The 18,993-nt window shown below is 40.0% G+C and overlaps 1 protein-coding gene across 5 annotated transcripts in view; it reads left to right on the top strand.

Moving 5' to 3' along the window:
• Positions 1-208: 208 nt before the first annotated feature.
• The window catches only part of GPSM2 (G protein signaling modulator 2), a 66,737-nt gene continuing 47,952 nt past the window's right edge, over positions 209-18,993 (top strand). For 2 of the 5 annotated variants that reach the window (XR_010321505.1, XR_010321504.1), the window contains exon 1: positions 9,448-18,955. The gene's annotated coding sequence lies outside the window, so the exon portion shown is untranslated. Of the gene's footprint in view, positions 327-9,447; positions 18,956-18,993 lie in introns of those variants that run through there. The other 3 variants (XM_010589524.3, XM_003409538.4, XM_010589525.3) reach the window with 3 other exon arrangements.

Genomic DNA, 18,993 nt, shown 5'->3' with positions numbered 1-18,993 from the left:
GGGGTCGGTTTGAATGGGAACCCCCGGAGCTGCAGCGCAGGCGCAGAGCAGGGAGGACGCTGAGTGCGGGCGGCGCTGCGGGCTGCTCGGCGGCGGTGCCACGGCGGGAGAGGAGAGGAGAGGAGAGCCCCCGGAGCTCTGGCTCACGTGACCTGCCGGGGGCGGGGACGGGGGGCGCGCGCCGGCCTCCCGCGGTGCCCCTGCCTGGCTCGCCGCCCGCGGCGCCGCGACCCGCCTGAGGGAGGGCCCGCGGACAGCCGCCTGTCGCCCGAGGCGGCCGCTCCTGCGGCTTCTCCGCGCACCCCCAACCCGCCAGCCCGCTGGAGGTGAGTTCTGCCGCGGGGCGCGGAGGAAGCTGCGGGCGCCTGGGGGCCCCTCACGAGGGCGGCGGCAGGGAGGGGTGCAAGCGTGTGCGTGTGGGGGGCGGCTTCTGTGACTGAGGGGCGACCTCCTTTGTTCAGGCCGGCCGAGCGGGGTTCGGGGTGGAGGAGGCGTGGGGACGGGGTCCTCGGCGGGGCCGGGGGCTTCCCTGACCTGTGGGCGCTGCGGGGACGCGGCGTCGAGGGCGTCGGGCTGGGGGTTCGGGATAGACCCGACTCCAGAAGCCAGAAACTCGGCTAAGAAGCCGCTCACATCACCAGGACGAACGCTCAGTTGTTTTCTTGTTATTTAAATGAGAGTAAAGCCGAAGAACTTGGTTCCCTAATATCTTTTTTAAAAATGAAAATAGAATACAGTGACAGCTCACGTAATCGAAGCGTAACAAACACATTAAAAATCCGAATCCCTGCGGAATTCATAATGAAGCACAATGCATTCATTTTTTTTGGTCCGTGCGCTTGATAGCCAAAACTTTAGTCAAATACCTGCGCTTACCGTATTTTAATTCGTGATTTTTTTTGCACCTATCTGATTTACTATAGAAATTGGTATAAAATAATATAGAAGTTGGTAGTTGCTACAAAAAGTTTTACTTTGTAACCACTCCTTCTGAATAATAGCGTGTGAAACTGCCTTGCCAAACGAGCTCGTGGTAAGGTGTGAAGAAGAGCAGGTATGAGACTGCCCCTGGTGCTTCGCATCCCACACCCCTTACACACACACTTATTCACTTCCAGATCATTCAAGCAAAGCTGCTTCTGATAGTGAGACCCCAAGCAAAAGTGGTATTTATCAGAGGTAACCGCTGTGAGTCGGAATAGACTCGATGGCAGTGGGTTTGGGTTTTTTGGTTTTTAACCGCACTGGCGATTATGAAGTCTTCGGTGCATCCTTGGAAGGGGCTGCTTGAAAATTCGACTGGTTGTTAACTTCCCACACACACCGAAAAGAACTCCTATACCTGCCTGAGGAAAGGGAAGCGGAGAACCTACTTCGTTTAACTCTACGGAAGGATTAAATTATGCATTAAGGCAAAGAAAATTTCCATCCTTCCTTATTCGTTTTCTTAAACAGAGTTTCTTTATGTTTTAATAGTAACCAGTTACGTTTTACTAGTAACTAGTTTTTTTTTTTTTAGTAAGCATAGAATTTTTTTTAAAAGCCCCTTCTCCGAAAACCTCTAGGATACCTTCAAGTAGTAAGAATTGGAAAATATCTAACTGCTTTATGTTTTAATAGTAACCAGTTAGATGATTTTAACTCTGTTAAAGAAAAGGAGAAAAGAGAAAGGAAGGATGGAAATTTTCTTTGCCTTAATGCATAATTTAACCCTTCCCTAGAGTTAAACGGAGTAGGTTCTTGGCTTTCCCTTTCATTCAGTCAGGCACCTCCTGGAGTTCTTTTTGATGAGTGGGGGAAGTTAATATAACAACCCGCTGAATTTTCAAGCAGCCTCTTCAGAAGGGTGCACCGAAGATTTCTGGCCTGATAACCGCCAGTGTGGTTACCTCTGATAGATACCACTTTTCCTTGGGTTCTCACTATCATAAGTGGCTTTGCTTGAGTGATCTAGAGGTGAATAAGCAACCTAAGAAGAGCGTGTGTGTAAGTAAAGGGGTGTGAGATGCAGAGCACCAGGGGCAGCCTCATACCTGCTCTTCTTTACATACACCTTACCGTGGGCTCCTTTTGGCAAGGCTGTTTCTCACTCTATTATTTATAAGGAGTGGTTACAAAGTAAAAAGTTGTGTGATGTTGTGGTAGAAGCATTTCCCCCAAATCTTCTTTGGCTGGATAAGCAGTTTAGTTGTGTTTTCCTTTTATTAAACCAGACATGCATTGTTACAAATATATATGTATTTTTAATAAATCAGAGACTTAGTACTAGGCTAACTATAACAATGATAGGATATAGTAGTTTCAAATGGCCTTGTTCTTAAAGCATAAAATATTTCTAAGACTTTTAATTATTTCTAAAGATATTTTTTTCTTGGAGGAGGACATATACTTTATTTTTTTCTTTAAATTTTGTTGTAGAGAATATACACAGCAAAACAGCAATTCAACAGTTTCTACAAATACGATTTAGTGACATTGATTACATTCTTCAGTTTGTGCAACCATTGTCACCTTCCTTTTCTGAGTTGTTCCTCTCATTAACATAAACTCATTGCCCCCTAAGGTTTCTGTCTAATCTTTTGAGTTGCTGTTGTCAATTTGATCCCATATAGATAGTTTCTAAAACAGCATAATGCTCAAGGCAGACCTTTTTTACTAGTTAAGCAAAACTATTGTTTGGCTCTAAGACTTCAGGGGATATTTTTGGTTTAAGATTTAAAGATTATCTCAGGGCGGTAGTTTCAGGGGTTCATCCACCCTCCATGGCTCTAGGAAAGTCTGGAATCCATGAGAATTTGAAATTCTGTTCTGCATTTTACCCCTTTTGATCAGGATTCTTCTATGGAATCTGATTAAAATGTTCAGTAATGGTAACTGGGTGCCACCCAGTCCTTCTGGTCTTATGGTAAAGATAAAATGTTATAATGAGTTCTCTGGAATTTTAAAATTAAAAACCTGACATAGATTTAGACTCAGATTTTATTTTGTAATATTAACAACAGCTATTATCATTATGACTACTACACTTTGTTGAGTGCTTTTGTTAAGTACTAAAGCCAGGCACTGTGTTAAGTGCTTTATAAATCATATCTTTAATCATCACAACACATATCTTAGATAAGTGTCATTATGCTCAAACCAACTCCCAGAGTATAAATAACTTGCTCAGGATCACGTAACTGATACGTCACTCTGCTGGGATTCACACTATGGCCTGCCTTATCCCAAAGCACATGCAGTATTGCTTCAGTGCATGTGTTTAAAGCTCCTCCATGTGTCTGGACTCCATTTGTGGGAACATAATCTTACTTATAAAATGCCTGTAGATCCTGTGTTTTTGTGAACTATGCAGAACCTTTTAGGACTGTTATTCTCCTTTCCTTACCTTACAATTCATATAACATTTTCAATATCCTTGTACTGATCTTTATGAAAATATTTATAAATTACGAGTAAGCCTCTTCTGAGTTATTTACATGAAATAGGAATATGAATATACTCTTTACTATAGAGCAGGAATGTATTAGTCTAGTTTTCTCTCTATTGCAGGATTCTTTGCTGCTTCAAATTTCCTATCTTGTCAGGCAAAAAATCAAAACAGTTTATTGGAAGTCTCTTACGTGCAAAGCAATGTGCTTGGTGCTATGAGATGACAAGAGGCGGCTTCCTACTGGAATGGCTTTCCTCCATTTGCCTAAGATCTGTCCATCCTTCAAGGTGCAGTACAGGTGTCCTTGCTCCCAAAAAGCTTTTCCTGGTCCTTTTTAGTTAGAATTAATTAATTCTCCCCATGTCATTCAGTAACATAGAATCAAATAAAAACATTTTTCCACAGAATGGTGGTAATTTTGGGGAGGAGAGGACAGTCGTGTTTAATATATTTTCCTCCAAATTCTAAATTCAAACTCTGAGGACCCTTCCTAGGCATTTATAATCCTTTGGAATTTGAGATTTATTTCTGCTTAAAAATGTGTTTGAAAACTGATTTTGCCTTTTAAAGTCCTTCTGTTAAGAAACTAGTTTATCGTCATGCTGTTGTGCCATTTTTCTGTAGTACTTTTCTAATCTGAAGGGTAAAGTTTTGCTTGATTTCACATCTAAAAACAGCATTTGCTGTTTGAACTTTTAATAATTTGTAGAATGTGAACTAAAAAAGGAGAGCCCTAATTTTCTGACTCAAGAACAATGCTCCATGCAAAGGACCACTCCTTTTGCATGTCCCTATTGAGTTTTTAAATGATCACATGTATGTGTTGATTGATTTAAGCTGATGACTGACCAGCATTGTAATAAGATGTGTCGGTAGGTCATGTTCTCTGGTGACTTGGTAACCAATTTTTCTCAAAGTTGTGTACTTCCCATTGTTGGCTAATAAGTTTTTTTCTTTTTTTAATCTGATATAGTAATGTGTTATACGATTATGTTTATCCTGAATTTACTTCTTTGAGATCCTATTAATTATATCATGAAGTCCCTAAAAAAAAGATAGACATAAATAAATAACATTTAAATATATATTAATGAAATGATTACAGATAGGAAAGGGTAAGGGCTAATAAATATATTCGGGTTTTTGGGGTAGCAATTGGGCTTCATGTGGCATCTTCAGTGTTTTTAGATTGCAGACATTTTCTTATAATCTCTTGCTCTGGGAACCAGGGTGATCATTTGGAAAGCATTGAAAGTATGGTTAGGGTTGATGAAAAATAAGAGTGTTCTTTTTGTTTGTGAGTTATCATATCTTCCATAATCTTGAATTTACGGTGCTTCTGTATATCTAATTTTGTATGCTTATAAGTAACTACAGATCATTTTTCTTATGCAAATATCTAATTGAAAGTCTTTCAAAAGGCTATTTTACTAATGGTTTGAAAGAACCACTTCTGTTTAAAATTGTCTTATAGGAGGGAAAATTAGCATTCTTAAATTCTGTATTTCAGTTTGCTGAGAAATAAAAACCAAGTAATAGGGAAAAAATAAGACTTTCTCTTCAGTTGAACATGTTTATATTCTTAAATGTAAATAAATGTTTGTTAGAGCAGGACTTTTGGTTCAATAACTGCTTTGCTGGAGAAAATGTAACCAAGATTAGTAATGTTGCATAGAAGTAACTTCCTTTTGTCCTTGAAAATTTTAAGCAGCTGCTTCTGTTCTCTATTGAATTATTGTAGTCACTAAGGATTACAATTACAAAAATTTTTTTTTTAAAGGAGACTGGCAGCATTCCTACTTTAGTTACACTGCTAATTAACCTTCAACTATTTGTATTGTATTAGGTGCTGTCGAGTTGGTTCCAACGCATAGCTATCCCCAAGAAATAACACGCTTCACATATGTAAAAGAAAACATCATAAAATACAAACCAGCAGTCTTAATGATTAGTATAGTCGCTGGCATAATTCAGATTGACTCTATGTGTAATTAAAAATAGAGTCCTTTTCTAGTTTATCGCCCCCTAGAAAAATCTTAAGCATTCAACATCTTTCTAACTTTCATGGGCCACCAAACCCTAAGACACTAAGAGGCTGCTTGTGCAGCAATTATTATTATATCCCTGTGTGGGGAGCCTTTGTGGCACAGTGTTTAAGCACTTAGCTGCTAACCAAAAGGTTGGCAGTTCAAACCCACCAGCCTCTCCATGAGAGAAAGATATGACAGTCTGTGTCTGTAAGGATTTACAGCCCTGGAAACCCTCTAGAGCAGTTCTATTCTGTCCTGTAGGGTCACTATGAGTTGCAATAGACTCGGGGGCAACAGGTTTGATTTATTTATTTTTGGTGTAGGGATTGCTAGAAACTAGTGTTGGCCTGCAAACGATTAGCATTTCCTGGGTAAGTAGACTCATAAAACTTGGCCTTTCTCACTGTTTAATAATAACAGTGCTAAGATGAAGGCTTAGCACTTACCTAATTTGAAATTTCATGTATGGCTTTTATTAATATTTTGGTTATTCAGGAAGAATTGGTGGGGGATACTTTTAGCTTTATACAATGGTTAAAAATATAATGTTATCCCCAGAAAGGAGGTTTATATTGTTGAATTGTTCAGAGTGGAAAGGCTTTCAGTGTAAACATTTGAAAAACGTGAGAAGTAATTCTTGCTAGATATTAGAAAAATTATCTTTTTCTCTGAAATTGTTGCTCAGCTGCATTCCTTGTTTTACATCTATAATTGTCCATAGATTGACCTGAAGTTTGTATTTTGGAAATCTGCCAAAATAAAAATGAAAACTTGAAATTAATAGTGCCCTTACTTTGCATGGAAACCCTGGTGGCATAGTGGCTAAGTGCTACGCCTGCTAACCAAAAGGTTGGCAGTTTAAATCCGCCAGGCGCTCCCTGGAAACTCTATCGGGTAGTTCTACTCTGTCCTATAGGGTCGCTGTGAGTCGGAATCGACTAGACAGCACTGGGTTTGGTTTTGCGTTTTTTTTTTTTTTTTTTTTTTTTCACTTTGCATGTACTTGTTCTCCTTCATAATGGCACTTGAGAATAAATTTCAGATACACTAGGGAATCATTCTGACTGGTGTGTGTATTTAAGGTAGAGTTTTATTTGAGATCTTTAACCATTATTCTAATCTATCCTTTGAGTTTTATTCTGATACCTTATTTGGCTGATTGAGAGTCACGAACAACTTATTACTATAGTAAAATGTGTTTAGCTCATCATTCTGGTAGTTATACTTGTTTTGTGAACTAACTTGGCCTAGCGCCTCACAGACTGAACATTGATTCTTACAAATTTAAAAGTTAGCAACAGGAGGCGGGGCCAAGATGGCGGACTAGGTGGACGCTCCCGCGGATCCCTCTTGCAACAAAGACTCGGAAAAACAAGGGAATCGATCACATACATAACAATCTACGAACTCTGAACAACAAGCACAGACTTAGAGACGGAAAACGAACAAATACGGGCAGACAGCGACCGTTTTCAGAACCAGGAGCCAGCGTACCAGGCAGGTGACCTTCGGAGCCCGATCTGGGGCAGAGCCCAGGGGGGTAGATGGCACAGAAGGGGGGCCCACCCCTTCCCCCCCGAACGCATCCCGGGAGGAAGTCTAGCTGGTTGGCACGGGCGGCGTAGAGGCGCAGCCAGAGGGAGAAGCACCCGGGAGGCAGTGACTGATCTGGGAGTGGGGAGAACAGCGTCCCAGCGGTCGAGCCGTCCCGCCGGGAGTTAGGCGAGAAGCAGGCGGGGCGCGAGTGGGGGAGGGTCAGCTATATTTCCCTAAAGTGACTCCGGGACGGGGCCCACACGTTCGTGAGGGAGGACGCACACCCAGTCCGCGCGTGGGGCACGGCACACCGGAGGGAGAAATCCCCGGAAGTGACTGGTCTCGGAGCGGGGAAAGCAGCGTCCTAGACAGGGAGCCATTCCGCTGGGATTTGGGCGCGTGCGCACGCACGCACAGGCGGGGCATGAGCGCGGGGTCCATTTTTATTCCCCTGAATTGACCCAGGGGGCGGGCCCACCTGGCCGTGCGGGTGACGCCTACCCAGTTCGTGTGAGAGGTGTGGCGCACCGGAAGGAGAAGTCCCCGGGAGGAAGTGACTGGTCCCCGAACGGGGAAAGCAGCGTCCCAGCCGGGAAGTCGTCCCGCTGGGATTTGGACGTGCGCACTGGCAGGGCGTGACCACGGGGCCCAAATACATTCGCCTGAATAGACCCTGGGGGCGGGCCCAACCGTTCGTGTGGGAAACGCCCACCCGGTGCACGCGAGCGGTGCCGCGCACCGGAGGCAGAAGTCCCCGGGAGGAAGTGACTGGTCTCCGAGCAAGGAAAGCAGCGTCATAGCCGGGGACCCGTCCCGCCCGGATTTTGGTGGACGAGGGCGGAGCATGAACGCGGTCTTCAGCTCTATATTCTGTGGTGCTACACTCCTAGCTCTCTGATCCCTCCCCCACCCTCCCCAGGCGGCCCCATTAACATCCGAATACCCAGAGCCAGAGGGAGAATTCAGATAGGGATCTGACTGCATTTTTTTTTAGCTGACTACCTGGAAAATCTAGTTTCCCAGTGATGGCTCGGAGACAGCAGTCAATATCAAACCACATAAAGAAACAGACCATGGCAGCTTCTCCAACCCCCCAAACAAAAGGATCAAAATCTTTCCCAAATGAAGACACAATCCTGGAATTATCAGATACAGAATATAGAAAACTAATTTACAGAATGCTTAAAGATATCACAAATGAAATTAGGATAAATGCAGAAAAAGCCAAGGAACACACTGATAAAACTGTTGAAGAACTCAAAAAGATTATTCAAGAACATAGTGGAAAAATTAACAAGTTGCAAAAATCCATAGAGAGACAGCATTCAGAAATCCAAAAGATTAACAATAAAATTACAGAATTTGACAACGCAATAGAAAGTCAGAGGAGCAGACTCGAGCAATTAGAATGTAGACTGGGACTTCTGGAGGACCAGGGAAACAACACCAACATAGCTGAAAAAAATTCAGATAAAAGAATTAAAAAAAATGAAGAAACCCTAAGAATCATGTGGGACTCTATCAAGAAGGATAACTTGCGAATGATTGGAGTCCCAGAACAGGGAGGGGGGACAGAAAACACAGAGAAAATAGTTGAAGAAATCCTGACACAAAACTTCCCTGACATCATGAAAGATGAAAGGATATCTATCCAAGATGCTCAGCGAACCCCATTTAAGACTGATCCAAAAAGAAAAACACCAAGACATATTATCATCAAACTTGCCAAAACCAAAGACAAACAGAAAATTTTAAAAGCAGCCAGGGAGAAAAGAAAGGTTTCCTTCAAAGGAGAATCAATAAGAATAAGTTCAGACTACTCAGCAGAAACCATGCAGGCAAGAAGGGAACGGGACGACGTATACAGAGCACTGAACGAGAAAAACTGCCAACCAAGGATCATATATCCAGCAAAACTCTCTCTGAAATATGAAGGCGAAATTAAGATATTTACAGATAAACACAAGTTTAGAGAATTTGCAAAAACTAAACCAAGACTGCAAGAAATGCTAAAGGAGATTGTTTGGCCGGATGACCAATAATATCAGGTACCACCACAATACAAGGTCACAAAACAGAACGTCCTGATATCAACGCAACTCAAATAGGGAAAGCACAAAAACAAACAAATTAAGACTAATTCTAAAAAATAAATAAATAAACAAAATAATACACATAACAGGAAATCATGGAAATCAATAGATAAACGATCACAATAATCAAAAAGAGGGACTAAATATAGGAGGCATTGAACTGCCAGATGGAGAGTGATACAAGGCGATATAGAAGGATACAAGTTAGGTTTTTACTTAGAAAAATAGGGGTAAATAAAAAGGTAACCACAAAAAGGAATATCAATTCCATAACTCAAGAAAAAAGCCAAGAAAAACGTAACGACTCAATAAACACAAAGTTAAACATTATGAAAATGAGGATCTCACAAGCTACTAAGAAAAACGTCTCAGCACAAAAAAGCATGTGGAAAAATGAAATGGCCAACAACACACATGAAAAGGCATCAAAATGACAGCACTAAAAACTTATTTATCTATAATTACGCTGAATGTAAATGGACTAAATGCACCAATAAAGAGACAGAGAGTTACGGACTGGATAAAGAAACACGATCCATCTATATGCTGCCTACAAGAGACACACCTTAGACTTAGAGACACAAACAAACTAAAACTCAAAGGATGGAAAAAAATATATCAAGCAAACAATAAGCAAAAAAGAAGAGGAGTAGCAATATTAATTTCTGACAAAATAGACTTTAGACTTAAATCCGCCATAAAGGATAAGAAGGACACTATATAATGATAAAAGGGACAATTGATCAGGAAGACATAACCGTATTAAATATTTACGCACCTAATGACAGGGCTGCAAGATACATAAATCAAATTTTAACAGAATTGAAAAGTGAGATAGACACCTCCACATATATAGTAGGAGACTTCAACACACCACTTTCAGAGAAGGACAGGACATCCAGTAAGAAGCTCAATAGAGACACGGAAGACCTACTTAAAACAATCAACCAACTTGACCTCATTGACTTATACAGAACTCTCCACCCAACTGCTGCAAAATATACTTTTTTTTCTAGTGCACATGGAACATTCTCTAGAATAGACCACATATTAGGTCATAAAACAAATCTTTGCAGAATCCAAAACATCGAAATATTACAAAGCATCTTCTCAGACCACAAGGCAATGAAGCTAGAAATCAATAACAGAAAAACTAGGGAAAAGAAATCAAATACTTGGAAAATGAACAATACCCTCCTGAAAAAAGACTGGGTTATAGAAGACATCAAGGAGGGAATAAGGAAATTCTTAGAAAGCAACGAGAATGAAAATACTTCCTATCAAAACCTCTGGGACACAGCAAAAGCAGTGCTCAGAGGCCAATTTATATCGATAAATGCACACATACAAAAAGAAGAAAGAGCCAAAATCAGAGAACTGTCCCGACAACTTGAACAAGTAGAAACTGAGCAACAAAAGAACCCATCAGGCACCCGAAGAAAACAAATAATAAAAATTAGAGCTGAACTAAATGAATTAGAGAACAGAAAAACAATTGAAAGAATTAACAAAGCCAAAAGCTGGTTCTTTGAAAAAATTAACAAAATTGATAAACCATTGGCTAGACTGACTAAAGAAAAACAGGAAAGGAAACAAATAACCCGAATAAGAAACGAGAAGGACCACATCACAACAGAACCAAATGAAATCAAAAGAATCATATCAAATTACTATATAAAATTGTACTCTAACAAATTTGAAAACCTAGAAGAAATGGATAAATTCTTGGAACAATACTACCTACCTAAACTAACACATTCAGAAGTAGAACAACTAAATAGACCCATAACAAAAAAAGAGATTGAAACGGTAATCCAAAAACTTCCAACAAAAAAAAGTCCTGGCCCAGACGGCTTCACTGCAGAGTTCTACCAAACCTTCAGAGAAGACTTAACACCATTACTATTGAAGGTATTTCAAAGCATAGAAAATGACGGAACACTACCCAACTCATTCTATGAAGCTACCATCTCCCTGATACCAAAACCAGGTAAAGACATTACAAAAAAAGAAAATTATAGACCTATATCCCTCATGAACATAGATGCAAAAATCCTCAACAAAATTCTAGCCAATAGAATCCAACAACACATCAAAAAAATAATACACCCTGATCAAGTGGGATTTATACCAGGTATGCAAGGCTGGTTTAATATCAGAAAAACCATTAATGTAATCCATCACATAAATAAAACAAAAGATAAAAACCACATGATCTTATCAATAGGTGCAGAAAAGGCAATTGACAAAGTTCAACACCCATTTATGATAAAAACTCTTACCAAAATAGGAATTGAAGGAAAATTCCTCAACATAATAAAGGGCATCTATGCAAAGCCAACGGCCAATATCACTCTAAATGGAGAGAACCTGAAAGCATTTCCCTTGAGAACGGGAACCAGACAAGGATGCCCTTTATCACCGCTCTTATTCAACATCGTACTTGAAGTCCTAGCCAGGGCAATTAGGGTAGACAAAGAAATAAAGGGTATCCAGATTGGTAAGGAGGAAGTAAAGCTATCACTATTTGCAGATGACATGGAAAACCCTAAGGAATCCTCCAGAAAACTACTGAAACTAATAGAAGAGTTTGGAAGAGTCTCAGGTTATAAAATAAACATACAAAAATCACTTGGATTCCTCTACATCAACAAAAAGAATACCGAAGAGGAAATAACCAAATCAATACCATTCACAGTAGCCCCCAAGAAGATAAAATACTTAGGAATAAATCTTACCAAGGATATAAAAGACCTATACAAAGAAAACTATAAAACTCTGCTACAAGAAATTCAAAAGGACATACTTAAGTGGAAAAACATACCCTGCTCATGGATAGGAAGACTTAACATAGTAAAAATGTCTATTCTACCAAAAGCCATTTATACATATAACGCACTTCCAATCCAAATACCAATGTCATACTTTAAGGGGATAGAGAAACAAATCACTAATTTCATATGGAAAGGAAAGAACCCCCCGATAAGCAAAACATTACTGAAAAAGAAGAAAGTGGGAGGCCTCACCCTACCTGATTTCAGAACCTATTATATAGCTACAGTAGTCAAAACAGCCTGGTACTGGTACAACAACAGGCACATAGACCAATGGAACAGAATTGAGAACCCAGATATAAATCCATCCACGTATGAGCAGCTGATATTTGACAAAGGACCAGTGTCAGTCAATTGGGGAAATAATAGTCTTTTTAACAAATGGTGCTGGCATAACTGGATATCCATTTGCAAAAGAATGATACAGGACCCATACCTCACACCATGCACAAAAACTAACTCCAAGTGGATCAAAGACCTAAACATAAAGACTAAAACGATAAAAATCATGGAAGAAAAAATAGGATCTACCCTAGGAGCCCTAATACAGGGCATAAACAGAATACAAAACATTACCAAAAATGATGAAGAGAAAGCAGATAACTGGGAGCTCCTAAAAATCAAACATCTATGCTCATCTAAAGACTTCACCAAAAGAGTAAAAAGACCACCTACAGACTGGGAAAGAATTTTCAGCTATGACATCTCAGACCAGCGCCTGATCTCTAAAATCTACATGATTTTGTCAAAACTCAACCACAAAAAGACAAACAACCCAATCAAGAAGTGGGCAAAGGATATGAACACACATTTCACTAAGGAAGATATTCAGGCAGCCAACAGATACATGAGAAAATGCTCTCGATCATTAGCCATTAGAGAAATGCAAATTAAAACTACGATGAGATTCCATCTCACACCAACTAGACTGGCATTAATCCAAAAAACACAAAATAATAAATGTTGGAGAGGCTGCGGAGAGATTGGAACTCTCATACACTGCTGGTGGGATTGTAAAATGGTACAACCACTTTGGAAATCCATCTGGCGTTATCTTAAACAGTTAGAAATAGAACTACCATACAACCCAGAAATCCCACTCCTTGGAATATACCCTAAAGATACAAGAGCCTTCACACAAACAGATATATGCACACCCATGTTTATTGCAGCTCTGTTTACAATAGCAAAAAGCTGGAAGCAACCAAGATGTCCGTCAACGGACGAATGGGTAAATAAATTGTGGTATATTCACACAATGGAATACTACGCATCGATAAAGAACAGTGACGAATCTGTGAAACATTTCATAACATGGAGGAACCTGGAAGGCATTATGCTGAGCGAAATGAGTCAGTTGCAAAAGGACAAATATTGTATAAGACCACTCTTATAAGATCTTGAGAAATAGAAAAAACGGAGAAGAACACATACTTATGTGGTTACAAAGGGGGAGGGAGAGGGCTTTTTATTGATCAATCTGTAGATAAGAACTGCTTTGGGTGAAGGGAAAGACAACACTCAATAAAGGAAGGTCAGCCTAATTGGACTGGATTAAAAGCAAAGAGGTTTCTGGGATAAAATGAAAGCTTCAAAGGTCAGCGGAGCAGGGGCTGGGGTCTGGGGAACTTGGTTTGAGGGGACTTCTAAGTCAATGGGCAAAATAATTCTATTAATGAAAACACTCTGCATCCGACTTTGAATTGTGGCGCCTGGGGTCCTAAATGCCAACAAGCAGCCATCTAAGATACATCAATTGGTCTCAACCCACCTGGAGCAAAGGCAAAGGGAGAACACCAAGGTCACACGACAACTAAGAACCCAAGAGACAGAAAGGGCCATGTGAACCAGAGACCTACATTATCCTGAGACCAGAAGAACTAGTTGGTGCCCGGCCACAATCGATGTCTGCCCTGTCAGGGAGCACAACAGACAACTCCTGAGGGAGCAGGAGACCAGTGGAATACAGACCCCAAATTCTCATTAAAAGACCACACCTAATGGTATGATTGTGACTAGAGGAATCCCAGAGACAATGCTCCCCAGAACTTCTGATGGCACAGGACAGGAACCATCCCCGAAGACAAATCATCAGGCATGAAAAGGACTGGTCAGTGGAGGGGAGAGAGATGCTGATGAAGAGTGAGCTAATTAAATCAGGTGGACTCGGGAGAGTGTGTTGGCAACTCTTGACTGGAGAGGGGATGGGAAGATAGAGAGAGAGGGAAGAGGGCAAAATTGGCACGAAACGAGAGACTGAAAGGGCTGACTCAATAGGGGGAGAGCAAGTGGGAGAAGGGAGTAAGATGTATGTAAACCTACATGTGACAGACTGATTGGAATGGTAAATGTTCACTCGAAGCTTAATAAAAAAAAAAAAAAAAGTTAGCAACAAATTAAGACTTGCTCTTAATTGGAATACATACTTCAGGATTATATATTTGCTTAAGGAAAGCTTTATCGATAAACTTTTTACGGCATAATCTATAGTAAATCCTCCACTTCTCCAGACTGATATAGAAAGTATAATCTACTTTATTGAACGATATGATTAAGTTTATTTTATTAATTTGGGATTGTTTAATCTACATTTTGTTTATATGACAGTATCAGTTAGCACTAAAACCATATTTAACATACTCTGTTTTGATAGTATGGAAGAAGACTTAAGGGTCTTTATAGTGTCTTGGGTTCCTCTTGGAAACCCTGCTGCCATAGTGGTTAAGAGTTCAGGTGTAACCAAAAAGTTGGCAGTTCGAATCCACTAGGTGCTCCTTGGAAACCCTATGGGGCAGTTTTACCCTGTCCTACAGGGTCGCTGTGAATTGGAACCAACTTGACAGCAAGGAGTTTGGTTTTGATTTTGGAGTTTCTCCTTACAGTATTATGTAACACTTTGATTGTATTGGCTTAAGGACACTATATTGAATTAAAAAATCATAATTTTTATGTATTGCTTTCCTTTTTTCTCCTTTTGGAATTTCTTTTTTGCCACAGACTTTTTGCAGTATTAATATTTTATACCTCATTGTGTGTTTGGTAACTCTTATTTATTTATTTTTTAAGTTTTAAAGATGTGCAAAAATTCTGGAGTATCAGTTACTCAGTTCTACTTTTTTTTACTTCATGCTCCTCCCCAATTATTGGTGTTGTACTTTTTATCTAATTTCAAATTATCTGTAGCATGATACCTTTATTTTTCTTCCAGCTACTATTTGTGCATATAGCACTTCACCAGGTACAAGTTTGATATAAGTATTTCATTTTTTTCATCTCTGAAATCTCACTCCTGCTATCCAATTTGTCAGTCACTGTGCAGAGTGCGGAAACCCTGTAGCATAGTGGTTGAGAGCTACAGCTGCTAACCAAAACGTTGGCAGTTTGAATCCACCAGGCGCTCCTTGGAAACCATATGGGGCAGCTCTACTCTGCTCTATAAGGTCACTATGAGTAGCGACTTGACGGCAACGGGTTTGGTTTTGGTTTGGTGGAGAGTGCTACTGTCTCACCTGCCTCAAATTGGAAACCCTGAAAGCTGTCTGTTATTTCTTGACCTTTGCCTTCTCACATCTAGTCAGGGGCATTGTTCTCATTTTTCTCTTGGTACTCTTAGTCACATTACTTAATCAAGTACCCGGCCATTTTGGGGCCTGACGTCCCTTTCCTTAGGTCCTAAATTCCCAAATCAGTCTGTTCTGCTGCCAAAGTGTATTTTCTCACTTTTAAGTTGGCTTCTCAACACCTGCCACACTAACATCAAGCTCTGAACTTTGCCTTCTGTTGGGCTGTTTATTACACCCTTTTTCCTTATACTCTTCTCATGTCCTTACCTACGTTTCGCTTACTGCTTTTACTTTCCTACTTGTAGTTTGCATGTATTTGTTCCTTATACTTGCTGTCATAACTCTTTGTCCTGTTTCTACTTTATCTTTCAATAAAATATAGTTAGAAGTTTGGATTAGGTGAGATCATATTTAGTCCATCTAAAAATAAATTGGTGTCTACGTACAGATACATACTTTGAGAGAAAACCTGTTTACCTGGGGTAGTTATTTGAGTTTATTCTAGAGATGCATGTTTTGGCATCTTACATTAAACTTTACTACCCCCATAATTATGTGATGTGTATCTGTTTTTACCTGTACTCCTGAATTCTAACATAACAGAACTTTATTTTAAATGTGTTTTAAATATGCTCTTGATTCTTCCTTTATATTTATTCCTGCCCAAATTGATGAAGGGCTACTATATCTGACTTGAAACATTACAGCTGAAGGGGATTTGGAGAATGTGAGTGTTGTATATTAGAGGAAATTATTAGGAAAAGAGAAATTAAAGAATTTAAGTTATCTAGCCTGGAGACAAGAAAAATAAACTTAATTTAATGAGATGGAGAAACAAATCACCAACTTCATATGGAAGGGAAAGAGGCCCTGGTTAAGTAAAGCATTATTGAAAAAGAAGAACAAAGTGGGAGGCCTCACACTACCTGATTTTAGAACTTATTATACCGCCACAGTAGTCAAAACAGCCTGGTACTGGTACAACAACAGATACATAGACCAATGGAACAGAATTGAGAATCCGGACATAAATCCATCCACATATGAGCAGCTGATATTTGACAAAGGCCAAAGTCAGTTAAATGGGGAAAAGACAGTCTCTTTAACAAACGCTGGTGGCATAACTGGATATCCATCTGTAAAAAAATGAAACAAGACCCATACCTCACACCATGTACAAAAACTAACTCAAAATGGATCAAAGACCTAAATATAAAAATCTAAAACAATAAAGATCGTGGAAGAAAAAATAGAACAACACTAGGAGCCCTAATACATGGCATAAGCTGGGAGCTTGGATAACTGGGAGCTCCTAAAAATCAAACAGCTATGCTCATCCAAAGATGTCACCAAAAGAGTAAAAAGATTACTTGCAGGCTGGGAAAAAGTTTTTAGCTATGACATTTCCAATCAGAGTCTGATCTCTGAAATCCACATGATACTGCAGAAACTCAACAACAAAAAGACAAATAGCCAATTAAAAAATGGGCAAAGAATATGAACAGGCACTTCACTAAAGAAGGCACTCAGATAGCTAACAGATATTTGAAGAAATGCTCGTGATCATTAGCCATTAAAAAAAAAAAAGCCATTGGAGAAGTGCAAATCAAAACTACAGTGAGATTCAATCTCACTCCAACAAGGCTGGCATTAATCCAAAAAACACAAAATAATATATGTTGGAGACACCATGGAGAGACTGGAACACTTATACACTGCTGGTGGGAATGTAGAATGGTACAACCACTTTGGAAATCGATTTGGCACCTCCTTAGAAAGCTAGAAATAGAACTACCATATGATCTAGCAATCCCACTCCTTGGAATATATCCTAGAGAAATAAAAGCCTTTACATGAACAGATATATGCACACCCATGTTCATTGCAACACTGTTTACAATAGCAAAAAGATGGAAGCAACCAAGGTGCCCATCAGTGGATGAATGGATAAATAAATTATGGTATACTCACACAGTGGTACAAATAAATTATGGTATGGATAAATAAATTACGGTATACTCACACGATGGAATACTGTGCAATGATGAACAATGATGAATCCATGAAACATTTCATAACATGGAGGAATCCGGAAGGCATTATGCTGAGTAAGATTAGTCAGTTGCAAAAGGACAAATATTGTATGAGACCACTATTGCAAGAACTCAAGAAATAGTTTAAACATAGAAGAAAATATTCTTTGATGGTTAAGAGAGTGGGGAGGGAGGGAGTATTCACTAATTAGGCAGTAGACGAAAACTGTTTTAAGTGAAGGGAAAGACAACACACAGTACAGGAGAGGTCAGCAGAACTGGACTAAAGCAAAAGCAAAGAATTTTCCTGAATAAACTGAACACTTCAAAGGCCCGTGTAGCAAGGGCTGGGGTTTGGGAACCATGGTTTCAGGGGACATCTAGGTCAATTGGCATGATAAAGTCTATTAAGAAAACATTCTGCATCCCGCTTTGGAGAGTGGCATCTGGGGTGTTAAACTCTAGCAAGTGGTCATCTAAGATGCATCAATTGGTCTCAGCCCACCTGGAGCAAAGGAGAATGAAGAACACCAAAGACACCAGGTAATTATGAGCCCAAGAGACAGAAAGGGCCACGTAAACCAGAGACTACATCAGCCTGAGACCAGGGGAACTAGATGGTGCCTGGCTACAACAGATGACTGCCCTGACAGGGAACACAACAGAAAACCCCTGAAGGAGCAGGATAGTAGTGGGATGCAGACCTCAAATTCTCATAAAAAGACCAGACTTAATGGTCTAACTGAGACTGGAAGGACCCTTGTGGTCATGGTCCCCAGACCTTCTGTTAGCCTAGGACAGGAACCATTCCCAAAGCCAACTCTTCAGACGGGGATTGGACTGGACTATAAGGCAGAAAATGATACCGGTGAGGAGTGAGCTTCTTGGATCAAGTAGACACATGAGACTATGTGGGCGTCTCCTGTCTGGAGGCAAGATGAGAAAGCAGAGGGAGACAGAAGCTGGCTGAATGGACACGGACATAGAGGTGGAGAGGAGTGTGCTGTCTCATTAGGGGGAGAGCAACTAGGAGTGTATAGCAAGGTGTGTATAAATTTTTGTATGAGAGACTGACTTGATTTGTATATAAAAAAATTTTTTTTCTTTTGCTTTCACTTAAACCACAATAAAAACTTAAAAAGAAAAAGCCTCAAAAAAAGAAAAACTTCATTGTCTGATTAACTTTCAAGTTGCAGATAGGAACAAATGGTTTAGATAAATTGAAAAAAAGACAAAAGATATAAATGTAACTCTGTATCCTTCACTTTCCCCATTCCCTAGTTTGCAACCTTCTATTGCCAGTGGAGTAAAGCAGGGCCTTCATTTCTTTGACGAAGAAACAGCCTTTCTTGTCTACTCTGTTGGCATACCTTGGACAGAGCCTAGAAGTCCACCTAGCCATATGACAGAGTCGGCCTATTTGACTTTCTAATCAGGTAACTAAACGTGAGGCAATCAGAGTTATATACTGGTC

Source organism: Loxodonta africana, chromosome 3, assembly GCF_030014295.1.
Source record: "Loxodonta africana isolate mLoxAfr1 chromosome 3, mLoxAfr1.hap2, whole genome shotgun sequence".
Lineage (NCBI taxonomy): Eukaryota > Metazoa > Chordata > Mammalia > Proboscidea > Elephantidae > Loxodonta > Loxodonta africana.
Note: the sequence above shows the minus strand (reverse complement) of the source record. Positions and strands in the feature narration are given on the sequence as shown.